Source organism: Microtus oregoni, unplaced genomic scaffold, assembly GCF_018167655.1.
Source record: "Microtus oregoni isolate MIOR12 unplaced genomic scaffold, Mior012 000131F_ref0000151, whole genome shotgun sequence".
In the NCBI taxonomy this organism is placed as follows: domain Eukaryota; kingdom Metazoa; phylum Chordata; class Mammalia; order Rodentia; family Cricetidae; genus Microtus; species Microtus oregoni.
In genome coordinates, this window is record NW_024544774.1 from 1,436,625 (window position 1) to 1,457,881 (window position 21,257).

Consider the following 21,257-nt stretch of genomic DNA (forward strand, 5'->3'; position numbering starts at 1 on the left):
CAGTGCTCAGGGTCCCGGGTGCTCAGTACTCAGGGTGCTGGGTGCTCAGTGCTCAGGGAGCTGGGTGCTCAGTGCTCAGGCTGCTGGGTGCTCAGTACTCAGGGTGCTGGGTGCTCAGTGCTCATGGTGATCAGTGCTCAGTACTCAGGGTGCTGGGTGCTCAGTGCTCGGGGTGCTGGGTGCTCAGTACACGGGGTGCTGGGTGCTCTGTACTCAGGGTGCTGGGTGCTCAGTGCTCGGGGTCCTAGGTGCTCAGTGCTCAGGGTGATCGGTGCTCAGTACTCAGCGTGCTGGGTGCTCAGTGCTCAGAGTGTTGGGTGCTCAGTACTCAGGGTGCTGGGTGCTCAGTGCTCAGTGCTCAGGGTGCTCAGTGCTCAGGGTGCTCAGTCCTCAGGGTGCTGGGTGCTCAGGGTGCTGGGTGCTCAGTGCTCGGGGTGCTGGGTGCTCAGTGCTCAGGGTGCTGGGTGTTCAGTACTCAGGGTGCTTGGTGCTCAGTGCTCAGTGCTCAGGGTGCTGGGTGTTCAGTACTCAGTGCTCAGGGTGCTGGGTGTTCAGTACTCAGGGTGCTTGGTGCTCAGTGCTCAGGGTGCTGGGTGCTCAGTACTCAGGGTGCTGGGTGCTCAGTGCTCGGGGTGCTGGGTGCTCAGTGATCAGGGTGATCTGTGCTCAGTACTCAGGGTGCTGGGTGCTCAGTGCTCAGGGTGCTGGGTGCTCAGTCCTCAGGGTGCTCAGTACTCAGGGTGCTCGGTGCTCAGTGCTCAGTACTCAGGGTGCTCAGTACTCAGGGTGCTGGGTGCTCAGTGCTCGGGGTGCTGGGTGCTCAGTACTCAGGGTGCTGGGTGCTCAGTACTCGGGGTGCTGGGTGCTCAGTACTCAGGGTGCTGGGTGCTCAGTCCTCCGGGTGCTCAGTGCTCAGGGTGCTGCGTGCTCAGTACTCAGGGTGCTGGGTGCTCAGTACTCGGGGTGCTGGGTGCTCAGTGCTCAGGGTGATCGGTGCTCAGTGCTCAGGGTGCTGGGTGCTCAGTCCTCCGGGTGCTCAGTGCTCAGGGTGCTGGGTGCTCAGTACTCAGGGTGCTGGGTGCTCAGTACTCGGGGTGCTGGGTGCTCAGTGCTCAGGGTGCTGGGTGCTCAGTGCTCGGGTGCTGGGTGCTCAGTGCTCAGGGTGATCGGTGCTCAGTGCTCAGGGTGCTGGGTGCTCAGTCCTCTGGGTGCTCAGTGCTCAGGGTGCTGGGTGCTCAGTACTCAGGTTGCTGGGTGGTCAGTACTCGGGGTGCTGGGTGCTCAGTGCTCAGGGTGCTGGGTGCTCAGTACTCTGGTTGTTGGGTGCTCAGTACTCAGCGTGCTGGGTGCTCCGTGCTCGGGGTGCTGGCTGCTCAGTGCTCAGGGTGCTCTGTGCTCAGTGCTCAGGGTGCTGGGTGCTCAGTACTCTGGATGCTGGGTGCTTAGTGCTCGGGGTGCTCGGTGCTCAGTACTCAAGGTGCTGGGTGCTCAGTGCTCAGGGTGCTGGGTGCTCAGTCCTCGGGGTGCTCCGTGCTCAGGGTGCTGGGTGCTCAGTGCTCAGGGTCCTGGGTGCTCAGTGCTCGGGGTGCTGGGTGCTGAGTGCTCAGGGTGCTGGGTGCTCAGTGCTCGGGGTGCTCGGTGCTCAGTGCTCAGGGTCCCGGGTGCTCAGTACTCAGGGTGCTGGGTGCTTAGTACTCAGGGTGCTCAGTGCTCAGTACACAGGGTGCTGGGTGCTCAGTGCTCGGGGTGCTGGGTGCTCAGTACTCAGGGTGCTGGGTGCTCCGTGCTCGGGGTGCTGGCTGCTCAGTGCTCAGGGTGCTATGTGCTCAGTGCTCAGGGTGCTGGGTGCTCAGTACTCAGGGTGCTGGGTGCTTAGTGCTCGGGGTGCTCGGTGCTCAGTACTCAAGGTGCTGGGTGCTCAGTGCTCAGGGTGCTGGGTGCTAAGTCCTCGGGGTGCTCCGTGCTCAGGGTGCTGGGTGCTCAGTGCTCAGGGTGCTGGGTGCTCAGTGCTCGGGGTGCTGGGTGCTCAGTGCTCAGTACTCAGGGTGCTGGTTGCTCAATGCTCGGGGTGCTGGGTGCTCAGTACTCAGCATGCTGGGTGCTCAGTACTCAGGGTGCTGGGTGCTCAGTGCTCAGGGTGCTGGGTGCTCAGTGCTCAGGGTGCTGGGTGCTCAGTGATCGGGGTGCTGGGTGCTCAGTACTCAGGGTGCTCAGTGCTCGGGGAGCTCGGTGCTCAGTACTCAGGGTGCTGGGTGCTCAGTTCTCAGTGCTCGGGGTCCTGGGTGCTCCGTGCTCGGGGTGCTGTGTTCTCAGTGCTCTGGGTGCTTAGTGCTCAGTACTCAGGGTGCTGGGTGCTCAGTATTCATGGTGCTGCGTGCTCATTCTCAGGGTTCTAGGGGCTCAGTACTCAGGGTGCTGGGTGCTCAGTACTCAGGGTGCTCGGTTCTCAGTACTCAGGGTGCTGGGTGCTCATTCTCGGGGTGCTGGGTGCTCAGTGCTCGGGGTGCTGGGTGCTCAGTACTCAGGGTGCTGGGGGCTCAGTACTCAGGGTGCTGGGTGCTCAGTGCTCAGTGCTCAGGGTGCTCAGTGCTCAGGGTGCTCAGTGCTCAGGGTGCTGGGTGCTCAGGGTGCTGGGTGCTCAGTGCTCGGGGTGCTGGGTGCTCAGTGCTCAGTGCTCAGGGTGCTGGGTGCTCAGTGCTCAGTGCTCAGGGTGCTGGGTGTTCAGTACTCAGGGTGCTTGGTGCTCAGTGCTCAGGGTGCTGGGTGCTCAGTACTCAGGGTGCTGGGTGCTCAGTGCTCGGGGTGCTGGGTGCTCAGTGATCAGGGTGATCTGTGCTCAGTACTCAGGGTGCTGGGTGCTCAGTGCTCAGGGTGCTGGATGCTCAGTCCTCAGGGTGCTCAGTACTCAGGGTGCTCGGTGCTCAGTGCTCAGTACTCAGGGTGCTCAGTACTCAGGGTGCTGGGTGCTCAGTGCTCTGGGTGCTGGGAGCTCAGTACTCAGGGTGCTGGGTGCTCAGTACTCGGGGTGCTGGGTGCTCAGTACTCAGGGTGCTGGGTGCTCAGTCCTCCGGGTGCTCAGTGCTCAGGGTGCTGGGTGCTCAGTACTCAGGGTGCTGGGTGCTCAGTACTCGGGGTGCTGGGTGCTCAGTGCTCAGGGTGATCGGTGCTCAGTGCTCAGGGTGCTGGGTGCTCAGTCCTCCGGGTGCTCAGTGCTCAGGGTGCTGGGTGCTCAGTACTCAGGGTGCTGGGTGCTCAGTACTCGGGGTGCTGAGTGCTCAGTGCTCAGGGTGCTGGGTGCTCATTGCTCGGGGTGCTGGGTGCTCAGTGCTCAGGGTGATCGGTGCTCAGTGCTCAGGGTGCTGGGTGCTCAGTCCTCCGGGTGCTCAGTGCTCAGGGTGCTGGGTGCTCAGTACTCAGGGTGCTGGGTGCTCAGTACTCGGGGTGCTGGGTGCTCAGTGCTCAGGGTGCTGGGTGCTCCGTACTCTGGGTGTTGGGTGCTCAGTACTCAGCGTGCTGGGTGCTCCGTGCTCGGGGTGCTGGCTGCTCAGTGCTCAGGGTGCTCTGTGCTCAGTGCTCAGGGTGCTGGGTGCTCAGTACTCTGGGTGCTGGGTGCTTAGTGCTCGGGGTGCTCGGTGCTCAGTACTCAAGGTGCTGGGTGCTCAGTGCTCAGGGTGCTGGGTGCTCAGTCCTCGGGGTGCTCCGTGCTCAGGGTGCTGGGTGCTCAGTGCTCAGGGTCCTGGGTGCTCAGTGCTCGGGGTGCTGGGTGCTGAGTGCTCAGGGTGCTGGGTGCTCAGTGCTTGGGGTGCTCGGTGCTCAGTGCTCAGGGTCCCGGGTGCTCAGTACTCAGGGTGCTGGGTGCTTAGTACTCAGGGTGCTCAGTGCTCAGTACACAGGGTGCTGGGTGCTCAGTGCTCGGGGTGCTGGGTGCTCAGTACTCAGGGTGCTGGGTGCTCCGTGCTCGGGGTGCTGGCTGCTCAGTGCTCAGGGTGCTATGTGCTCAGTGCTCAGGGTGCTGGGTGCTCAGTACTCAGGGTGCTGGGTGCTTAGTGCTCGGGGTGCTCGGTGCTCAGTACTCAAGGTGCTGGGTGCTCAGTGCTCAGGGTGCTGGGTGCTAAGTCCTTGGGGTGCTCCGTGCTCAGGGTGCTGGGTGCTCAGTGCTCAGGGTGCTGGGTGCTCAGTGCTCGGGGTGCTGGGTGCTCAGTGCTCAGTACTCAGGGTGCTGGTTGCTCAATGCTCGGGGTGCTGGGTGCTCAGTACTCAGCATGCTGGGTGCTCAGTACTCAGGGTGCTGGGTGCTCAGTGCTCAGGGTGCTGGGTGCTCAGTGCTCAGGGTGCTGGGTGCTCAGTGATCGGGGTGCTGGGTGCTCAGTACTCAGGGTGCTCAGTGCTCGGGGAGCTCGGTGCTCAGTACTCAGGGTGCTGGGTGCTCAGTTCTCAGTGCTCGGGGTCCTGGGTGCTCCGTGCTCGGGGTGCTGGGTTCTCAGTGCTCTGGGTGCTTAGTGCTCAGTACTCAGGGTGCTGGGTGCTCAGTATTCATGGTGCGGCGTGCTCATTCTCAGGGTTCTAGGGGCTCAGTACTCAGGGTGCTGGGTGCTCAGTACTCAGGGTGATGGGTGCTCAGTACTCGGGGTGCTGGGTGCTCAGTGCTCGGGGTGCTGGGTGCTCAGTACTCAGGGTGCTGGGGGCTCAGTACTCAGGGTGCTGGGTGCTCAGTACTCAGGGTGATCTGTTCTCAGTACTCAGGTTGGTGGCTGCTCAGTGCTCGGGGTGCTGGGTGCTCAGTACTCGGGGTGCTCAGTGCTCAGTACTCAGGGTGCTGGGTGCTCAGTACTCAGGGTGCTGGGTGCTCAGTGCTCGAGGTGCTCGGTGCTCAGTACTCGGGGTGCTGGGTGCTCAGTACTCAGGGTGCTGGGTGCTCAGTGCTCAGGGTGCTGGGTGCTCAGTGCTCGGGGTGCTGGGTGCTCAGTGCTGAGGGTGGTACTGGGTGCTCAGTACTCAGGGTGCTGGGTGCTCAGTGCTCAGGGTGCTGGGTGCTCAGTACTAAGGGTGCTGGGTGCTCAGTACTCAGGGTGCTCGGTGCTCAGTACTCAGGGTGCTGGGTGCTCAGTGCTCAGTGTGCTGGGTACTCAGTACTCAGGGTGCTGGGTGCTCAGTACTCAGGGTGCTGGGTGCTCAGTGCTCAGGGTGCTGGGTGCTCAGTGCTCAGGCTGCTGGGTGCTCAGTACTCAGGGTGCTGGGTGCTCAGTGCTCATGGTGATCGGTGCTCAGTACTCAGGGTGCTGGGTGCTCAGTGCTCGGGGTGCTGGGTGCTCAGTACACGGGGTGCTGGGTGCTCTGTACTCAGGGTGCTGGGTGCTCAGTGCTCGGGGTCCTAGGTGCTCAGTGCTCAGGGTGATCGGTGCTCAGTACTCAGCGTGCTGGGTGCTCAGTGCTCAGAGTGTTGGGTGCTCAGTACTCAGGGTGCTGGGTGCTCAGTGCTCAGTGCTCAGGGTGCTCAGTGCTCAGGGTGCTCAGTGCTCAGGGTGCTTGGTGCTCAGGGTGCTGGGTGCTCAGTGCTCGGGGTGCTGGGTGCTCAGTGCTCAGTGCTCAGGGTGCTGGGTGCTCAGTGCTCAGTGCTCAGGGTGCTGGGTGTTCAGTACTCAGGGTGCTTGGTGCTCAGTGCTCAGGGTGCTGGGTGCTCAGTACTCAGGGTGCTGGGTGCTCAGTGCTCGGGGTGCTGGGTGCTCAGTGATCAGGGTGATCTGTGCTCAGTACTCAGGGTGCTGGGTGCTCAGTGCTCAGGGTGCTGGATGCTCAGTCCTCAGGGTGCTCAGTACTCAGGGTGCTCGGTGCTCAGTGCTCAGTACTCAGGGTGCTCAGTACTCAGGGTGCTGGGTGCTCAGTGCTCTGGGTGCTGGGTGCTCAGTACTCAGGGTGCTGGGTGCTCAGTACTCGGGGTGCTGGGTGCTCAGTACTCAGGGTGCTGGGTGCTCAGTCCTCCGGGTGCTCAGTGCTCAGGGTGCTGGGTGCTCAGTACTCAGGGTGCTGGGTGCTCAGTACTCGGGGTGCTGGGTGCTCAGTGCTCAGGGTGATCGGTGCTCAGTGCTCGGGGTGCTGGGTGCTTAGTGCTCGGGGTGCTCGGTGCTCAGTACTCAAGGTTCTGGGTGCTCAGTGCTCAGGGTGCTGGGTGCTCAGTCCTCGGGGTGCTCCGTGCTCAGGGTGCTGGGTGCTCAGTGCTCAGGGTCCTGGGTGCTCAGTGCTCGGGGTGCTGGGTGCTGAGTGCTCAGGGTGCTGGGTGCTCAGTGCTCGGGGTGCTCGGTGCTCAGTGCTCAGGGTCCCGGGTGCTCAGTACTCAGGGTGCTGGGTGCTCAGTGCTCAGGGAGCTGGGTGCTCAGTGCTCAGGCTGCTGGGTGCTCAGTACTCAGGGTGCTGGGTGCTCAGTGCTCATGGTGATCAGTGCTCAGTACTCAGGGTGCTGGGTGCTCAGTCCTCGGGGTGCTGGGTGCTCAGTACACGGGGTGCTGGGTGCTCTGTACTCAGGGTGCTGGGTGCTCAGTGCTCGGGGTCCTAGGTGCTCAGTGCTCAGGGTGATCGGTGCTCAGTACTCAGCGTGCTGGGTGCTCAGTGCTCAGAGTGTTGGGTGCTCAGTACTCAGGGTGCTGGGTGCTCAGTGCTCAGTGCTCAGGGTGCTCAGTGCTCAGGGTGCTCAGTCCTCAGGGTGCTGGGTGCTCAGGGTGCTGGGTGCTCAGTGCTCGGGGTGCTGGGTGCTCAGTGCTCAGGGTGCTGGGTGTTCAGTACTCAGGGTGCTTGGTGCTCAGTGCTCAGTGCTCAGGGTGCTGGGTGTTCAGTACTCAGTGCTCAGGGTGCTGGGTGTTCAGTACTCAGGGTGCTTGGTGCTCAGTGCTCAGGGTGCTGGGTGCTCAGTACTCAGGGTGCTGGGTGCTCAGTGCTCGGGGTGCTGGGTGCTCAGTGATCAGGGTGATCTGTGCTCAGTACTCAGGGTGCTGGGTGCTCAGTGCTCAGGGTGCTGGGTGCTCAGTCCTCAGGGTGCTCAGTACTCAGGGTGCTCGGTGCTCAGTGCTCAGTACTCAGGGTGCTCAGTACTCAGGGTGCTGGGTGCTCAGTGCTCGGGGTGCTGGGTGCTCAGTACTCAGGGTGCTGGGTGCTCAGTACTCGGGGTGCTCAGTGCTCAGGGTGCTGCGTGCTCAGTACTCAGGGTGCTGGGTGCTCAGTACTCGGGGTGCTGGGTGCTCAGTGCTCAGGGTGATCGGTGCTCAGTGCTCAGGGTGCTGGGTGCTCAGTCCTCCCGGTGCTCAGTGCTCAGGGTGCTGGGTGCTCAGTACTCAGGGTGCTGGGTGCTCAGTACTCGGGGTGCTGGGTGCTCAGTGCTCAGGGTGCTGGGTGCTCAGTGCTCGGGTGCTGGGTGCTCAGTGCTCAGGGTGATCGGTGCTCAGTGCTCAGGGTGCTGGGTGCTCAGTCCTCTGGGTGCTAAGTGCTCAGGGTGCTGGGTGCTCAGTACTCAGGGTGCTGGGTGGTCAGTACTCGGGGTGCTGGGTGCTCAGTGCTCAGGGTGCTGGGTGCTCAGTACTCTGGTTGTTGGGTGCTCAGTACTCAGCGTGCTGGGTGCTCCGTGCTCGGGGTGCTGGCTGCTCAGTGCTCAGGGTGCTCTGTGCTCAGTGCTCAGGGTGCTTCGTGCTCAGTACTCTGGGTGCTGGGTGCTTAGTGCTCGGGGTGCTCGGTGCTCAGTACTCAAGGTGCTGGGTGCTCAGTGCTCAGGGTGCTGGGTGCTCAGTCCTCGGGGTGCTCCGTGCTCAGGGTGCTGGGTGCTCAGTGCTCAGGGTCCTGGGTGCTCAGTGCTCGGGGTGCTGGGTGCTGAGTGCTCAGGGTGCTGGGTGCTCAGTGCTCGGGGTGCTCGGTGCTCAGTGCTCAGGGTCCCGGGTGCTCAGTACTCAGGGTGCTGGGTGCTTAGTACTCAGGGTGCTCAGTGCTCAGTACACAGGGTGCTGGGTGCTCAGTGCTCGGGGTGCTGGGTGCTCAGTACTCAGGGTGCTGGGTGCTCCGTGCTCGGGGTGCTGGCTGCTCAGTGCTCAGGGTGCTATGTGCTCAGTGCTCAGGGTGCTGGGTGCTCAGTACTCAGGGTGCTGGGTGCTTAGTGCTCGGGGTGCTCGGTGCTCAGTACTCAAGGTGCTGGGTGCTCAGTGCTCAGGGTGCTGGGTGCTAAGTCCTCGGGGTGCTCCGTGCTCAGGGTGCTGGGTGCTCAGTGCTCAGGGTGCTGGGTGCTCAGTGCTCGGGGTGCTGGGTGCTCAGTGCTCAGTACTCAGGGTGCTGGTTGCTCAATGCTCGGGGTGCTGGGTGCTCAGTACTCAGCATGCTGGGTGCTCAGTACTCAGGGTGCTGGGTGCTCAGTGCTCAGGGTGCTGGGTGCTCAGTGCTCAGGGTGCTGGGTGCTCAGTGATCGGGGTGCTGGGTGCTCAGTACTCAGGGTGCTCAGTGCTCGGGGAGCTCGGTGCTCAGTACTCAGGGTGCTGGGTGCTCAGTTCTCAGTGCTCGGGGTCCTGGGTGCTCCGTGCTCGGGGTGCTGGGTTCTCAGTGCTCTGGGTGCTTAGTGCTCAGTACTCAGGGTGCTGGGTGCTCAGTATTCATGGTGCTGCGTGCTCATTCTCAGGGTTCTAGGGGCTCAGTACTCAGGGTGCTGGGTGCTCAGTACTCAGGGTGCTCGGTTCTCAGTACTCAGGGTGCTGGGTGCTCATTCTCGGGGTGCTGGGTGCTCAGTGCTCGGGGTGCTGGGTGCTCAGTACTCAGGGTGCTGGGGGCTCAGTACTCAGGGTGCTGGGTGCTCAGTACTCAGGGTGATCTGTTCTCAGTACTCAGGTTGGTGGCTGCTCAGTGCTCGGGGTGCTGGGTGCTCAGTACTCGGGGTGCTCAGTGCTCAGTACTCAGGGTGCTGGGTGCTCAGTACTCAGGGTGCTGGGTGCTCAGTGCTCGAGGTGCTCGGTGCTCAGTACTCGGGGTGCTGGGTGCTCAGTACTCAGGGTGCTGGGTGCTCAGTGCTCAGGGTGCTGGGTGCTCAGTGCTCGGGGTGCTGGGTGCTCAGTGCTGAGGGTGGTACTGGGTGCTCAGTACTCAGGGTGCTGGGTGCTCAGTGCTCAGGGTGCTGGGTGCTCAGTACTAAGGGTGCTGGGTGCTCAGTACTCAGGGTGCTCGGTGCTCAGTACTCAGGGTGCTGGGTGCTCAGTGCTCAGTGTGCTGGGTACTCAGTACTCAGGGTGCTGGGTGCTCAGTACTCAGGGTGCTGGGTGCTCAGTGCTCAGGGTGCTGGGTGCTCAGTGCTCAGGCTGCTGGGTGCTCAGTACTCAGGGTGCTGGGTGCTCAGTGCTCATGGTGATCGGTGCTCAGTACTCAGGGTGCTGGGTGCTCAGTGCTCGGGGTGCTGGGTGCTCAGTACACGGGGTGCTGGGTGCTCTGTACTCAGGGTGCTGGGTGCTCAGTGCTCGGGGTCCTAGGTGCTCAGTGCTCAGGGTGATCGGTGCTCAGTACTCAGCGTGCTGGGTGCTCAGTGCTCAGAGTGTTGGGTGCTCAGTACTCAGGGTGCTGGGTGCTCAGTGCTCAGTGCTCAGGGTGCTCAGTGCTCAGGGTGCTCAGTGCTCAGGGTGCTGGGTGCTCAGGGTGCTGGGTGCTCAGTGCTCGGGGTGCTGGGTGCTCAGTGCTCAGTGCTCAGGGTGCTGGGTGCTCAGTGCTCAGTGCTCAGGGTGCTGGGTGTTCAGTACTCAGGGTGCTTGGTGCTCAGTGCTCAGGGTGCTGGGTGCTCAGTACTCAGGGTGCTGGGTGCTCAGTGCTCGGGGTGCTGGGTGCTCAGTGATCAGGGTGATCTGTGCTCAGTACTCAGGGTGCTGGGTGCTCAGTGCTCAGGGTGCTGGATGCTCAGTCCTCAGGGTGCTCAGTACTCAGGGTGCTCGGTGCTCAGTGCTCAGTACTCAGGGTGCTCAGTACTCAGGGTGCTGGGTGCTCAGTGCTCTGGGTGCTGGGTGCTCAGTACTCAGGGTGCTGGGTGCTCAGTACTCGGGGTGCTGGGTGCTCAGTACTCAGGGTGCTGGGTGCTCAGTCCTCCGGGTGCTCAGTGCTCAGGGTGCTGGGTGCTCAGTACTCAGGGTGCTGGGTGCTCAGTACTCGGGGTGCTGGGTGCTCAGTGCTCAGGGTGATCGGTGCTCAGTGCTCAGGGTGCTGGGTGCTCAGTACTCGGGGTGCTGGGTGCTCAGTGCTCAGGGTGATCGGTGCTCAGTGCTCAGGGTGCTGGGTGCTCAGTCCTCCGGGTGCTCAGTGCTCAGGCTGCTGGGTGCTCAGTACTCAGGGTGCTGGGTGCTCAGTACTCGGGGTGCTGGGTGCTCAGTGCTCAGGGTGCTGGGTGCTCATTGCTCGGGGTGCTGGGTGGTCAGTGCTCAGGGTGATCGGTGCTCAGTGCTCAGGGTGCTGGGTGCTCAGTCCTCCGGGTGCTCAGTGCTCAGGGTGCTGGGTGCTCAGTACTCAGGGTGCTGGGTGCTCATTACTCGGGGTGCTGGGTGCTCAGTGCTCAGGGTGCTGGGTGCTCCGTACTCTGGGTGTTGGGTGCTCAGTACTCAGCGTGCTGGGTGCTCCGTGCTCGGGGTGCTGGCTGCTCAGTGCTCAGGGTGCTCTGTGCTCAGTGCTCAGGGTGCTGGGTGCTCAGTACTCAGGGTGCTGGGTGCTTAGTGCTCGGGGTGCTCGGTGCTCAGTACTCAAGGTGCTGGGTGCTCAGTGCTCAGGGTGCTGGGTGCTCAGTCCTCGGGGTGCTCCGTGCTCAGGGTGCTGTGTGCTCAGTGCTCAGGGTCCTGGGTGCTCAGTGCTCGGGGTGCTGGGTGCTGAGTGCTCAGGGTGCTGGGTGCTCAGTGCTCGGGGTGCTCGGTGCTCAGTGCTCAGGGTCCCGGGTGCTCAGTACTCAGGGTGCTGGGTGCTTAGTACTCAGGGTGCTCAGTGCTCAGTACACAGGGTGCTGGGTGCTCAGTGCTCGGGGTGCTGGGTGCTCAGTACTCAGCGTGCTGGGTGCTCAGTACTCAGGGTGCTGGGTGCTCAGTGCTCAGGGTGCTGGGTGCTCAGTGCTCAGAGTGCTGGGTGCTCCGTGCTCGGGGTGCTGGGTTCTCAGTGCTCTGGGTGCTTAGTGTTCAGTACTCAGGGTGCTGGGTGCTCAGTACTCATGGTGCTGGGTGCTCATTCTCAGGGTGCTAGGGGCTCAGTACACAAGGTGCTGGGTGCTCAGTACTCAGGGTGCTCGGTTCTCAGTACTCAGGGTGCTGGGTGCTCATTCTCGGGGTGGTGGGTGCTCAGTGCTCGGGGTGCTGGGTGCTCAGTACTCAGGGTGCTGGGTGCTCAGTACTCAGGGTGCTGGGTGCTCAGTACTCAGGGTGATCTGTTCTCAGTACTCAGGTTGCTGGGTGCTCAGTGCTCGGGGTGCTGGGTGCTCAGTACTAGGGGTGCTCAGTGCTCAGTACTCAGGGTGCTGGGTGCTCAGTACTCAGGGTGCTGGGTGCTCAGTGCTCGAGGTGCTCGGTGCTCAGTACTCGGGGTGCTGGGTGCTCAGAACTCGGGGTGCTGGGTGCTCAGTGCTCAGGGTGCTGGGTGCTCAGTGCTCGGGGTGCTGGGTGCTCAGTGCTGAGGGTGGTGCTGGGTGCTCAGTACTCAGGGTGCTGGGGGCTCAGTACTCAGGGTGCTGGGTGCTCAGTACTCAGGGTGATCTGTTCTCAGTACTCAGGTTGGTGGCTGCTCAGTGCTCGGGGTGCTGGGTGCTCAGTACTCGGGGTGCTCAGTGCTCAGGGTGCTGGGTGCTCAGTACTCAGGGTGCTGGGTGCTCAGTACTCGGGGTGCTGGGTGCTCAGTGCTCAGGGTGATCGGTGCTCAGTGCTCAGGGTGCTGGGTGCTCAGTCCTCCGGGTGCTCAGTGCTCACGGTGCTGGGTGCTCAGTACTCAGGGTGCTGGGTGCTCAGTACTCGGGGTGCTGGGTGCTCAGTGCTCAGGGTGCTGGGTGCTCATTGCTCGGGGTGCTGGGTGGTCAGTGCTCAGGGTGATCGGTGCTCAGTGCTCAGGGTGCTGGGTGCTCAGTCCTCCGGGTGCTCAGTGCTCAGGGTGCTGGGTGCTCAGTACTCAGGGTGCTGGGTGCTCAGTACTCGGGGTGCTGGGTGCTCAGTGCTCAGGGTGCTGGGTGCTCCGTACTCTGGGTGTTGGGTGCTCAGTACTCAGCGTGCTGGGTGCTCCGTGCTCGGGGTGCTGGCTGCTCAGTGCTCAGGGTGCTCTGTGCTCAGTGCTCAGGGTGCTGGGTGCTCAGTACTCAGGGTGCTGGGTGCTTAGTGCTCGGGGTGCTCGGTGCTCAGTACTCAAGGTGCTGGGTGCTCAGTGCTCAGGGTGCTGGGTGCTCAGTCCTCGGGGTGCTCCGTGCTCAGGGTGCTGGGTGCTCAGTGCTCAGGGTCCTGGGTGCTCAGTGCTCGGGGTGCTGGGTGCTGAGTGCTCAGGGTGCTGGGTGCTCAGTGCTCGGGGTGCTCGGTGCTCAGTGCTCAGGGTCCCGGGTGCTCAGTACTCAGGGTGCTGGGTGCTTAGTACTCAGGGTGCTCAGTGCTCAGTACACAGGGTGCTGGGTGCTCAGTGCTCGGGGTGCTGGGTGCTCAGTACTCAGCGTGCTGGGTGCTCAGTACTCAGGGTGCTGGGTGCTCAGTGCTCAGGGTGCTGGGTGCTCAGTGCTCAGGGTGCTGGGTGCTCCGTGCTCGGGGTGCTGGGTTCTCAGTGCTCTGGGTGCTTAGTGTTCAGTACTCAGGGTGCTGGGTGCTCAGTACTCATGGTGCTGGGTGCTCATTCTCAGGGTGCTAGGGGCTCAGTACACAAGGTGCTGGGTGCTCAGTACTCAGGGTGCTCGGTTCTCAGTACTCAGGGTGCTGGGTGCTCATTCTCGGGGTGGTGGGTGCTCAGTGCTCGGGGTGCTGGGTGCTCAGTACTCAGGGTGCTGGGTGCTCAGTACTCAGGGTGCTGGGTGCTCAGTACTCAGGGTGATCTGTTCTCAGTACTCAGGTTGCTGGGTGCTCAGTGCTCGGGGTGCTGGGTGCTCAGTACTAGGGGTGCTCAGTGCTCAGTACTCAGGGTGCTGGGTGCTCAGTACTCAGGGTGCTGGGTGCTCAGTGCTCGAGGTGCTCGGTGCTCAGTACTCGGGGTGCTGGGTGCTCAGTACTCGGGGTGCTGGGTGCTCAGTGCTCAGGGTGCTGGGTGCTCAGTGCTCGGGGTGCTGGGTGCTCAGTGCTGAGGGTGGTGCTGGGTGCTCAGTACTCAGGGTGCTGGGGGCTCAGTACTCAGGGTGCTGGGTGCTCAGTACTCAGGGTGATCTGTTCTCAGTACTCAGGTTGGTGGCTGCTCAGTGCTCGGGGTGCTGTGTGCTCAGTACTCGGGGTGCTCAGTGCTCAGTACTCAGGGTGCTTTGTGCTCAGTGCTCAGGGTGCTGGGTGCTCAGTGCTCAGGGTGCTCGGTTCTTAGTACTCATGGTGCTCGGTGCTCGGGGTGCTGGGTGCTCAGTGCTCGGTGTGCTGGGTGCTCAGTGCTTGGGGTGTTGGGTGCTCAGTGCTCACGGTGCTGGGTGCTCAGTGCTCGGGGTGCTGGGTGCTCAGTACTCGGAGTGCTCGGTGTTCAGTACTCAGGGTGCTGGGTGCTCAGTGCTCAGGTGCTGGGTGCTAAGTACTCAGGTTGCTGGGTGCTCAGTACTCAGGTTGCACAGTACTCAGGGTGCTGGGTGCTCAGTGCTCAGGGTGCTGGGTGCTCAGTGCTCGGGGTGCTGGGTGCTCGGTGCTCAGGTTGCTGGGTGCTCAGTACTCGGGGTGCTGGGTGCTCAGTACTCAGGGTGCTGTGTGCTCATTGCTCGGGGTGCTGGGTGCTCAGTGCTCCGGGTGCTGGGTGCTCAGTGCTCGGGGTGCTGGGTGCTCAGTGCTCAGGGTGCTGGGTGCTCAGTGCTCGGGGTGCTCGGTGCTCAGTACTCAGGGTTCTGTGTGCTCAGTGCTCCGGGTGCTGGGTGCTCAGTGCTCAGGGTACTGGGTGCTCAGTACTCAGGGTGCTCGGTGCTTAGTACTCAGGGTGCTGGGTGCTCAGTACTCAGGGTGCTCATTGCTCAGGGTGCTGGGTTCTCAGTACTCAGGGTGCTGGGTGCTCAGTACTCAGGGTGCTCAGTGCTCAGTACTCAGGGTGCTCAGTGCTCAGTACTCAGGGTGCTCAGTGCTCAGGGTGCTGGGTGCTCAGTTCTCGGGGTGCTGGGTGCTCAGTGCTCACGGTGCTGTGTGCTCAGTACTCAGGGTGCTGGGTGCTCAGTGATCGGGGTGCTCGGTGCTCAGTGCTCAGGCTGCTGGGTGCTCAGTACTCAGGGTGCTCATTGCTCAGGGTGCTGGGTTCTCAGTACTCAGGGTGCTGGGTGCTCAGTACTCAGGGTGCTCAGTGCTCAGTACTCAGGGTGCTCAGTGCTCAGTACTCAGGGTGCTCAGTGCTCAGGGTGCTGGGTGCTCAGTGCTCGGGTTGCTGGGTGCTCAGTGCTCACGGTGCTGTGTGCTCAGTACTCAGGGTGCTCAGTACTCAGGGTGCTGGGTGCTCAGTGCTCAGGGTGCTGGCTGCTCAGTGATCAGGGTGCTGGGTGCTCAGTGCTCAGGGTGCTCGGTGCTCAGTGCTCAGGTTGCTGGGTGCTCAATACTCAGGGTGCTGGGTGCTCAGTACTCAGGGTGCTCCGTGCTCAGTACTCAGGGTGCTCAGTGCTCAGGGTGCTGGGTGCTCAGTGCTCGGGGTGCTGGGTACTCAGTCCTCAGGGTGCTGGGTGCTCAGTGCTCAGGGTGCTCGGTGCTCAGTGCTCAGGGTGCTGGGTGCTCAGTACTCAGGGTGCTGGGTGCTCAGTGCACGGGGTGCTAGGGGCTCAGTACTCAGGGTGCTTTGTGCTCAGTGCTCAGGGTGCTGGGTGCTCAGTGCTCAGGGTGCTCGGTTCTTAGTACTCATGGTGCTCGGTGCTCGGGGTGCTGGGTGCTCAGTGCTCGGTGTGCTGGGTGCTCAGTGCTTGGGGTGTTGGGTGCTCAGTGCTCAGGGTGCTGGGTGCTCAGTGCTCGGGGTGCTGGGTGCTCAGTACTCGGAGTGCTCGGTGCTCAGTACTCAGGGTGCTGGGTGCTCAGTGCTCAGGTGCTGGGTGCTAAGTACTCAGGTTGCTGGGTGCTCAGTACTCAGGTTGCACAGTACTCAGGGTGCTGGGTGCTCAGTGCTCAGGGTGCTGGGTGCTCAGTACTCAGGGTGCTCAGTAATCAGGATGCTGGGTGCTCAGTACTCAGGGTGCTGGGTGCTCAGTACTCAGGGTGCTGGGTGCTCAGTCCTCAGGGTGCTAAGTGCTCAGGGTGCTGGGTGCTCAGTGCTCGGGGAGCTCGGTGCTCAGTACTCAGGGTGCTGAGAGCTCAGTACTCAGGGTGCTGGGTGCTCAGTACTCAGGGTGCTGGGTGCTCAGTGCTCGGGGTTTTGGGTGCTCAGTGCTCAGGGTGCTCAGTGCTCAGTACTCAGGGTGCTGGGTGCTCAGTACTCAGGGTGCTGGGTGCCCAGTGCTCGGGGTGCTGGGTGCTCAGTACTCAGGGTGCTGTTTGCTCAGTGCTCGGGGTGCTCGGTGCTCAGTACTCAAGGTGCTGGGTGCTCAGTGCTCACGGTGCTGGGTGCTCAGAACTCAGGGTGCTCAGTACTCAGGGTGCTGAGTGCTCAGTACTCAGGGTGCTGGGTGCTCAGTACTCAGGGTGCTGGGTGCTCAGTACTCAGGGTGCTGGGTGCTCAGTGCTCGGGGTGCTGGGTGCTCATTAATCAGGGTGCTGGGTGCTCAGTACTCAGTGTGCTCAGTGCTTGGGGTGCTGGGTGCTCAGTGCTCGGGATGCTGGGTGCTCAGTGCTCGGGGTGCTGGGTGCTCAGTGCTCGGGGTGCTCGGTGCTCAGTGCTCGGGGTGCTGGGTACTCAGTACTCGGGGTGCTCAGTGCTCAGTACTCAGGGTGCTGGGTGCTCAGTGCTAAGGATGCTGGGTGCTCAGTGCTCGGGGTGCTGGGTGCTCGGTGCTCAGGTTGCTGGGTGCTCAGTACTCGGGGTGCTGGGTGCTCAGTACTCAGGGTGCTGGGTGCTCATTGCACGGGGTGCTGGGTGCTCAGTGCTCCGGGTGCTGGGTGCTCAGTGCTCGGGGTGCTGGGTGCTCAGTGCTCAGGGTGCTGGGTGCTCAGTGCTCGGGGTGCTCGGTGCTCAGTACTCAGGGTTCTGTGTGCTCAGTGCTCCGGGTGCTGGGTGCTCAGTGCTCAGGGTACTGGGTGCTCAGTACTCAGGGTGCTCGGTGCTTAGTACTCAGGGTGCTGGTTGCTCAGTACTCAGGGTGCTCATTGCTCAGGGTGCTGGGTTCTCAGTACTCAGGGTGCTGGGTGCTCAGTACTCAGGGTGCTCAGTGCTCAGTTCTCAGGGTGCTCAGTGCTCAGTACTCAGGGTGCTCAGTGCTCAGGGTGCTGGGTGCTCAGTGCTCGGGGTGCTGGGTCCTCAGTGCTCACGGTGATGTGTGCTCAGTACTCAGGGTGCTGGGTGCTCAGTGCTCGGGGTGCTCGGTGCTCAGTGCTCAGGCTGCTGGGTGCTCAGTACTCAGGGTGCTCATTGCTCAGGGTGCTGGGTTCTCAGTACTCAGGGTGCTGGGTGCTCAGTACTCAGGGTGCTCAGTGCTCAGTACTCAGGGTGCTCAGTGCTCAGTACTCAGGGTGCTCAGTGCTCAGGGTGCTGGGTGCTCAGTGCTCGGGGTGCTGGGTGCTCAGTGCTCACGGTGCTGTGTGCTCAGTACTCAGGGTGCTCAGTACTCAGGGTGCTGGGTGCTCAGTGCTCAGGGTGCTGGCTGCTCAGTGCTCAGGGTGCTGGGTGCTCAGTGCTCAGGGTGCTCGGTGCTCAGTGCTCAGGTTGCTGGGTGCTCAATACTCAGGGTGCTGGGTGCTCAGTACTCAGGGTGCTCAGTGCTCAGTACTCAGGGTGCTCAGTGCTCAGGGTGCTGGGTGCTCAGTGCTCGGGGTGCTGGGTACTCAGTCCTCAGGGTGCTGGGTGCTCAGTGCTCAGGGTGCTCGGTGCTCAGTGCTCAGGGTGCTGGGTGCTCAGTACTCAGGGAGCTGGGTGCTCAGTGCTCAGGGTGCTCGGTGCTCAGTGCTCAGGGTGCTCGGTTCTTAGTACTCATGGTGCTCGGTGCTCGGGGTGCTGGGTGCTCAGTACTCAGGGTGCTCGGTGCTCAGTGCTCAGGGTGCTGGGTGCTCAGTACTCAGGGTGCTGGGTGCTCAGTGCTCAGGGTGCTCGGTGCTCAGTGCTCAGGGTGCTGGGTGCTCAGTACTCAGGGTGCTGGGTGCTCAGTACTCAGGGTGCTGGGTGCTCAGTGCTCAGGGTGCTCGGTGCTCAGTGCTCAGGGTGCTGGGTGCTCAGTGCTCAGGGTGCTCGGTGCTCGGTGCTCGGGGTGCTGGGTGCTCAGTGCTCGGTGTGCTGGGTGCTCAGTGTACGGGGTGCTGGGTGCTGAGTGCTCGGTGTGCTGGGTGCTCAGTGCTCGGGGTGCTGGGTGCTCAGTACTCAGGGTGCTCGGTGCTCAGTACTCAGGGTGCTGGGTGCTCAGTGTTCAGGGTGCTGGGTGCTCAGTACTCAGGGTGCTGGGTGCTCGGTACTCAGTACACTGGGTGCTCAGTACTCAGGGTGCTGGGTGCTCAGTGCTCGGGGTTTTGGGTGCTCAGTGCTCAGGGTGCTCAGTGCTCAGTACTCAGGGTGCTGGGTGCTCAGTACTCAGGGTGCTGGGTGCTCAGTGCTCGGGGTGCTGGGTGCTCAGTACTCAGGGTGCTGTTTGCTCAGTGCTCGGGGTGCTCGGTGCTCAGTACTCAAGGTGCTGGGTGCTCAGTGCTCACGGTGCTGGGTGCTCAGAACTCAGGGTGCTCAGTACTCAGGGTGCTGAGTGCTCAGTACTCAGGGTGCTGGGTGCTCAGTACTCAGGGTGCTGGGTGCTCAGTACTCAGGGTGCTGGGTGCTCAGTGCTCGGGGTGCTGGGTGCTCATTAATCAGGGTGCTGGGTGCTCAGTACTCAGGGTGCTCAGTGCTTGGGGTGCTGGGTGCTCAGTACTCAGGGTGCTGGGTGCTTAGTGCTCGGGGTGCTCGGTGCTCAGTACTCAAGGTGCTGGGTGCTCAGTGCTCAGGGTGCTGGGTGCTAAGTCCTCGGGGTGCTCCGTGCTCAGGGTGCTGGGTGCTCAGTGCTCAGGGTGCTGGGTGCTCAGTGCTCGGGGTGCTGGGTGCTCAGTGCTCAGTACTCAGGGTGCTGGTTGCTCAATGCTCGGGGTGCTGGGTGCTCAGTACTCAGCATGCTGGGTGCTCAGTACTCAGGGTGCTGGGTGCTCAGTGCTCAGGGTGCTGGGTGCTCAGTGCTCAGGGTGCTGGGTGCTCAGTGATCGGGGTGCTGGGTGCTCAGTGCTCAGGGTGCTGGGTGCTCCGTACTCTGGGTGTTGGGTGCTCAGTACTCAGCGTGCTGGGTGCTCCGTGCTCGGGGTGCTGGCTGCTCAGTGCTCAGGGTGCTCTGTGCTCAGTGCTCAGGGTGCTGGGTGCTCAGTACTCAGGGTGCTGGGTGCTTAGTGCTCGGGGTGCTCGGTGCTCAGTACTCAAGGTGCTGGGTGCTCAGTGCTCAGGGTGCTGGGTGCTCAGTCCTCGGGGTGCTCCGTGCTCAGGGTGCTGGGTGCTCAGTGCTCAGGGTGCTGGGTGCTCAGTACTAAGGGTGCTGGGTGCTCAGTACTCAGGGTGCTCGGTGCTCAGTACTCAGGGTGCTGGGTGCTCAGTGCTCAAGGTGCTGGGTACTCAGTACTCAGGGTGCTGGGTGCTCAGTACTCAGGGTGCTGGGTGCTCAGTGCTCAGGGAGCTGGGTGCTCAGTGCTCAGGCTGCTGGGTGCTCAGTACTCAGGGTGCTGGGTGCTCAGTGCTCATGGTGATCAGTGCTCAGTACTCAGGGTGCTGGGTGCTCAGTGCTCGGGGTGCTGGGTGCTCAGTACACGGGATGCTGGGTGCTCTGTACTCAGGGTGCTGGGTGCTCAGTGCTCGGGGTCCTAGGTGCTCAGTGCTCAGGGTGATCGGTGCTCAGTACTCAGCGTGCTGGGTGCTCAGTGCTCAGAGTGTTGGGTGCTCAGTACTCAGGGTGCTGGGTGCTCAGTGCTCAGTGCTCAGGGTGCTCAGTGCTCAGGGTGCTCAGTCCTCAGGGTGCTGGGTGCTCAGGGTGCTGGGTGCTCAGTGCTCGGGGTGCTGGGTGCTCAGTGCTCAGGGTGCTGGGTGTTCAGTACTCAGGGTGCTTGGTGCTCAGTGCTCAGTGCTCAGGGTGCTGGGGGTTCAGTACTCAGTGCTCAGGGTGCTGGGTGTTCAGTACTCAGGGTGCTTGGTGCTCAGTGCTCAGGGTGCTGGGTGCTCAGTACTCAGGGTGCTGGGTGCTCAGTGCTCGGGGTGCTGGGTGCTCAGTGATCAGGGTGATCTGTGCTCAGTACTCAGGGTGCTGGGTGCTCAGTGCTCAGGGTGCTGGGTGCTCAGTCCTCAGGGTGCTCAGTACTCAGGGTTCTCGGTGCTCAGTGCTCAGTACTCAGGGTGCTCAGTACTCAGGGTGCTGGGTGCTCAGTGCTCAGGGTGCTGGGTGCTCAGTACTCAGGGTGCTGGGTGCTCAGTACTCGGGGTGCTGGGTGCTCAGTACTCAGGGTGCTGGGTGCTCAGTCCTCCGGGTGCTCAGTGCTCAGGGTGCTGCGTGCTCAGTACTCAGGGTGCTGGGTGCTCAGTACTCGGGGTGCTGGGTGCTCAGTGCTCAGGGTGATCGGTGCTCAGTGCTCAGGGTGCTGGGTGCTCAGTCCTCCGGGTGCTCAGTGCTCAGGGTGCTGGGTGCTCAGTACTCAGGGTGCTGGGTGCTCAGTACTCGGGGTGCTGGGTGTTCAGTGCTCAGTGTGCTGGGTGCTCAGTGCTCGGGTGCTGGGTGCTCAGTGCTCAGGGTGATCGGTGCTCAGTGCTCAGGGTGCTGGGTGCTCAGTCCTCTGGGTGCTCAGTGCTCAGGGTGCTGGGTGCTCAGTACTCAGGGTGCTGGGTGGTCAGTACTCGGGGTGCTGGGTGCTCAGTGCTCAGGGTGCTGGGTGCTCAGTACTCTGGTTGTTGGGTGCTCAGTACTCAGCGTGCTGGGTGCTCCGTGCTCGGGGTGCTGGCTGCTCAGTGCTCAGGGTGCTCTGTGCTCAGTGCTCAGGGTGCTGGGTGCTCAGTACTCTGGGTGCTGGGTGCTTAGTGCTCGGGGTGCTCGGTGCTCAGTACTCAAGGTGCTGGGTGCTCAGTGCTCAGGGTGCTGGGTGCTCAGTCCTCGGGGTGCTCCGTGCTCAGGGTGCTGGGTGCTCAGTGCTCAGGGTCCTGGGTGCTCAGTGCTCGGGGTGCTGGGTGCTGAGTGCTCAGGGTGCTGGGTGCTCAGTGCTCGGGGTGCTCGGTGCTCAGTGCTCAGGGTCCCGGGTGCTCAGTACTCAGGGTGCTGGGTGCTTAGTACTCAGGGTGCTCAGTGCTCAGTACACAGGGTGCTGGGTGCTCAGTGCTCGGGGTGCTGGGTGCTCAGTACTCAGGGTGCTGGGTGCTCCGTGCTCGGGGTGCTGGCTGCTCAGTGCTCAGGGTGCTATGTGCTCAGTGCTCAGGGTGCTGGGTGCTCAGTACTCAGGGTGCTGGGTGCTTAGTGCTCGGGGTGCTCGGTGCTCAGTACTCAAGGTGCTGGGTGCTCAGTGCTCAGGGTGCTGGGTGCTAAGTCCTCGGGGTGCTCCGTGCTCAGGGTGCTGGGTGCTCAGTGCTCAGGGTGCTGGGTGCTCAGTGCTCGGGGTGCTGGGTGCTCAGTGCTCAGTACTCAGGGTGCTGGTTGCTCAATGCTCGGGGTGCTGGGTGCTCAGTACTCAGCATGCTGGGTGCTCAGTACTCAGGGTGCTGGGTGCTCAGTGCTCAGGGTGCTGGGTGCTCAGTGCTCAGGGTGCTGGGTGCTCAGTGATCGGGGTGCTGGGTGCTCAGTACTCAGGGTGCTCAGTGCTCGGGGAGCTCGGTGCTCAGTACTCAGGGTGCTGGGTGCTCAGTTCTCAGTGCTCGGGGTCCTGGGTGCTCCGTGCTCGGGGTGCTGGGTTCTCAGTGCTCTGGGTTCTTAGTGCTCAGTACTCAGGGTGCTGGGTGCTCAGTATTCATGGTGCTGCGTGCTCATTCTCAGGGTTCTAGGGGCTCAGTACTCA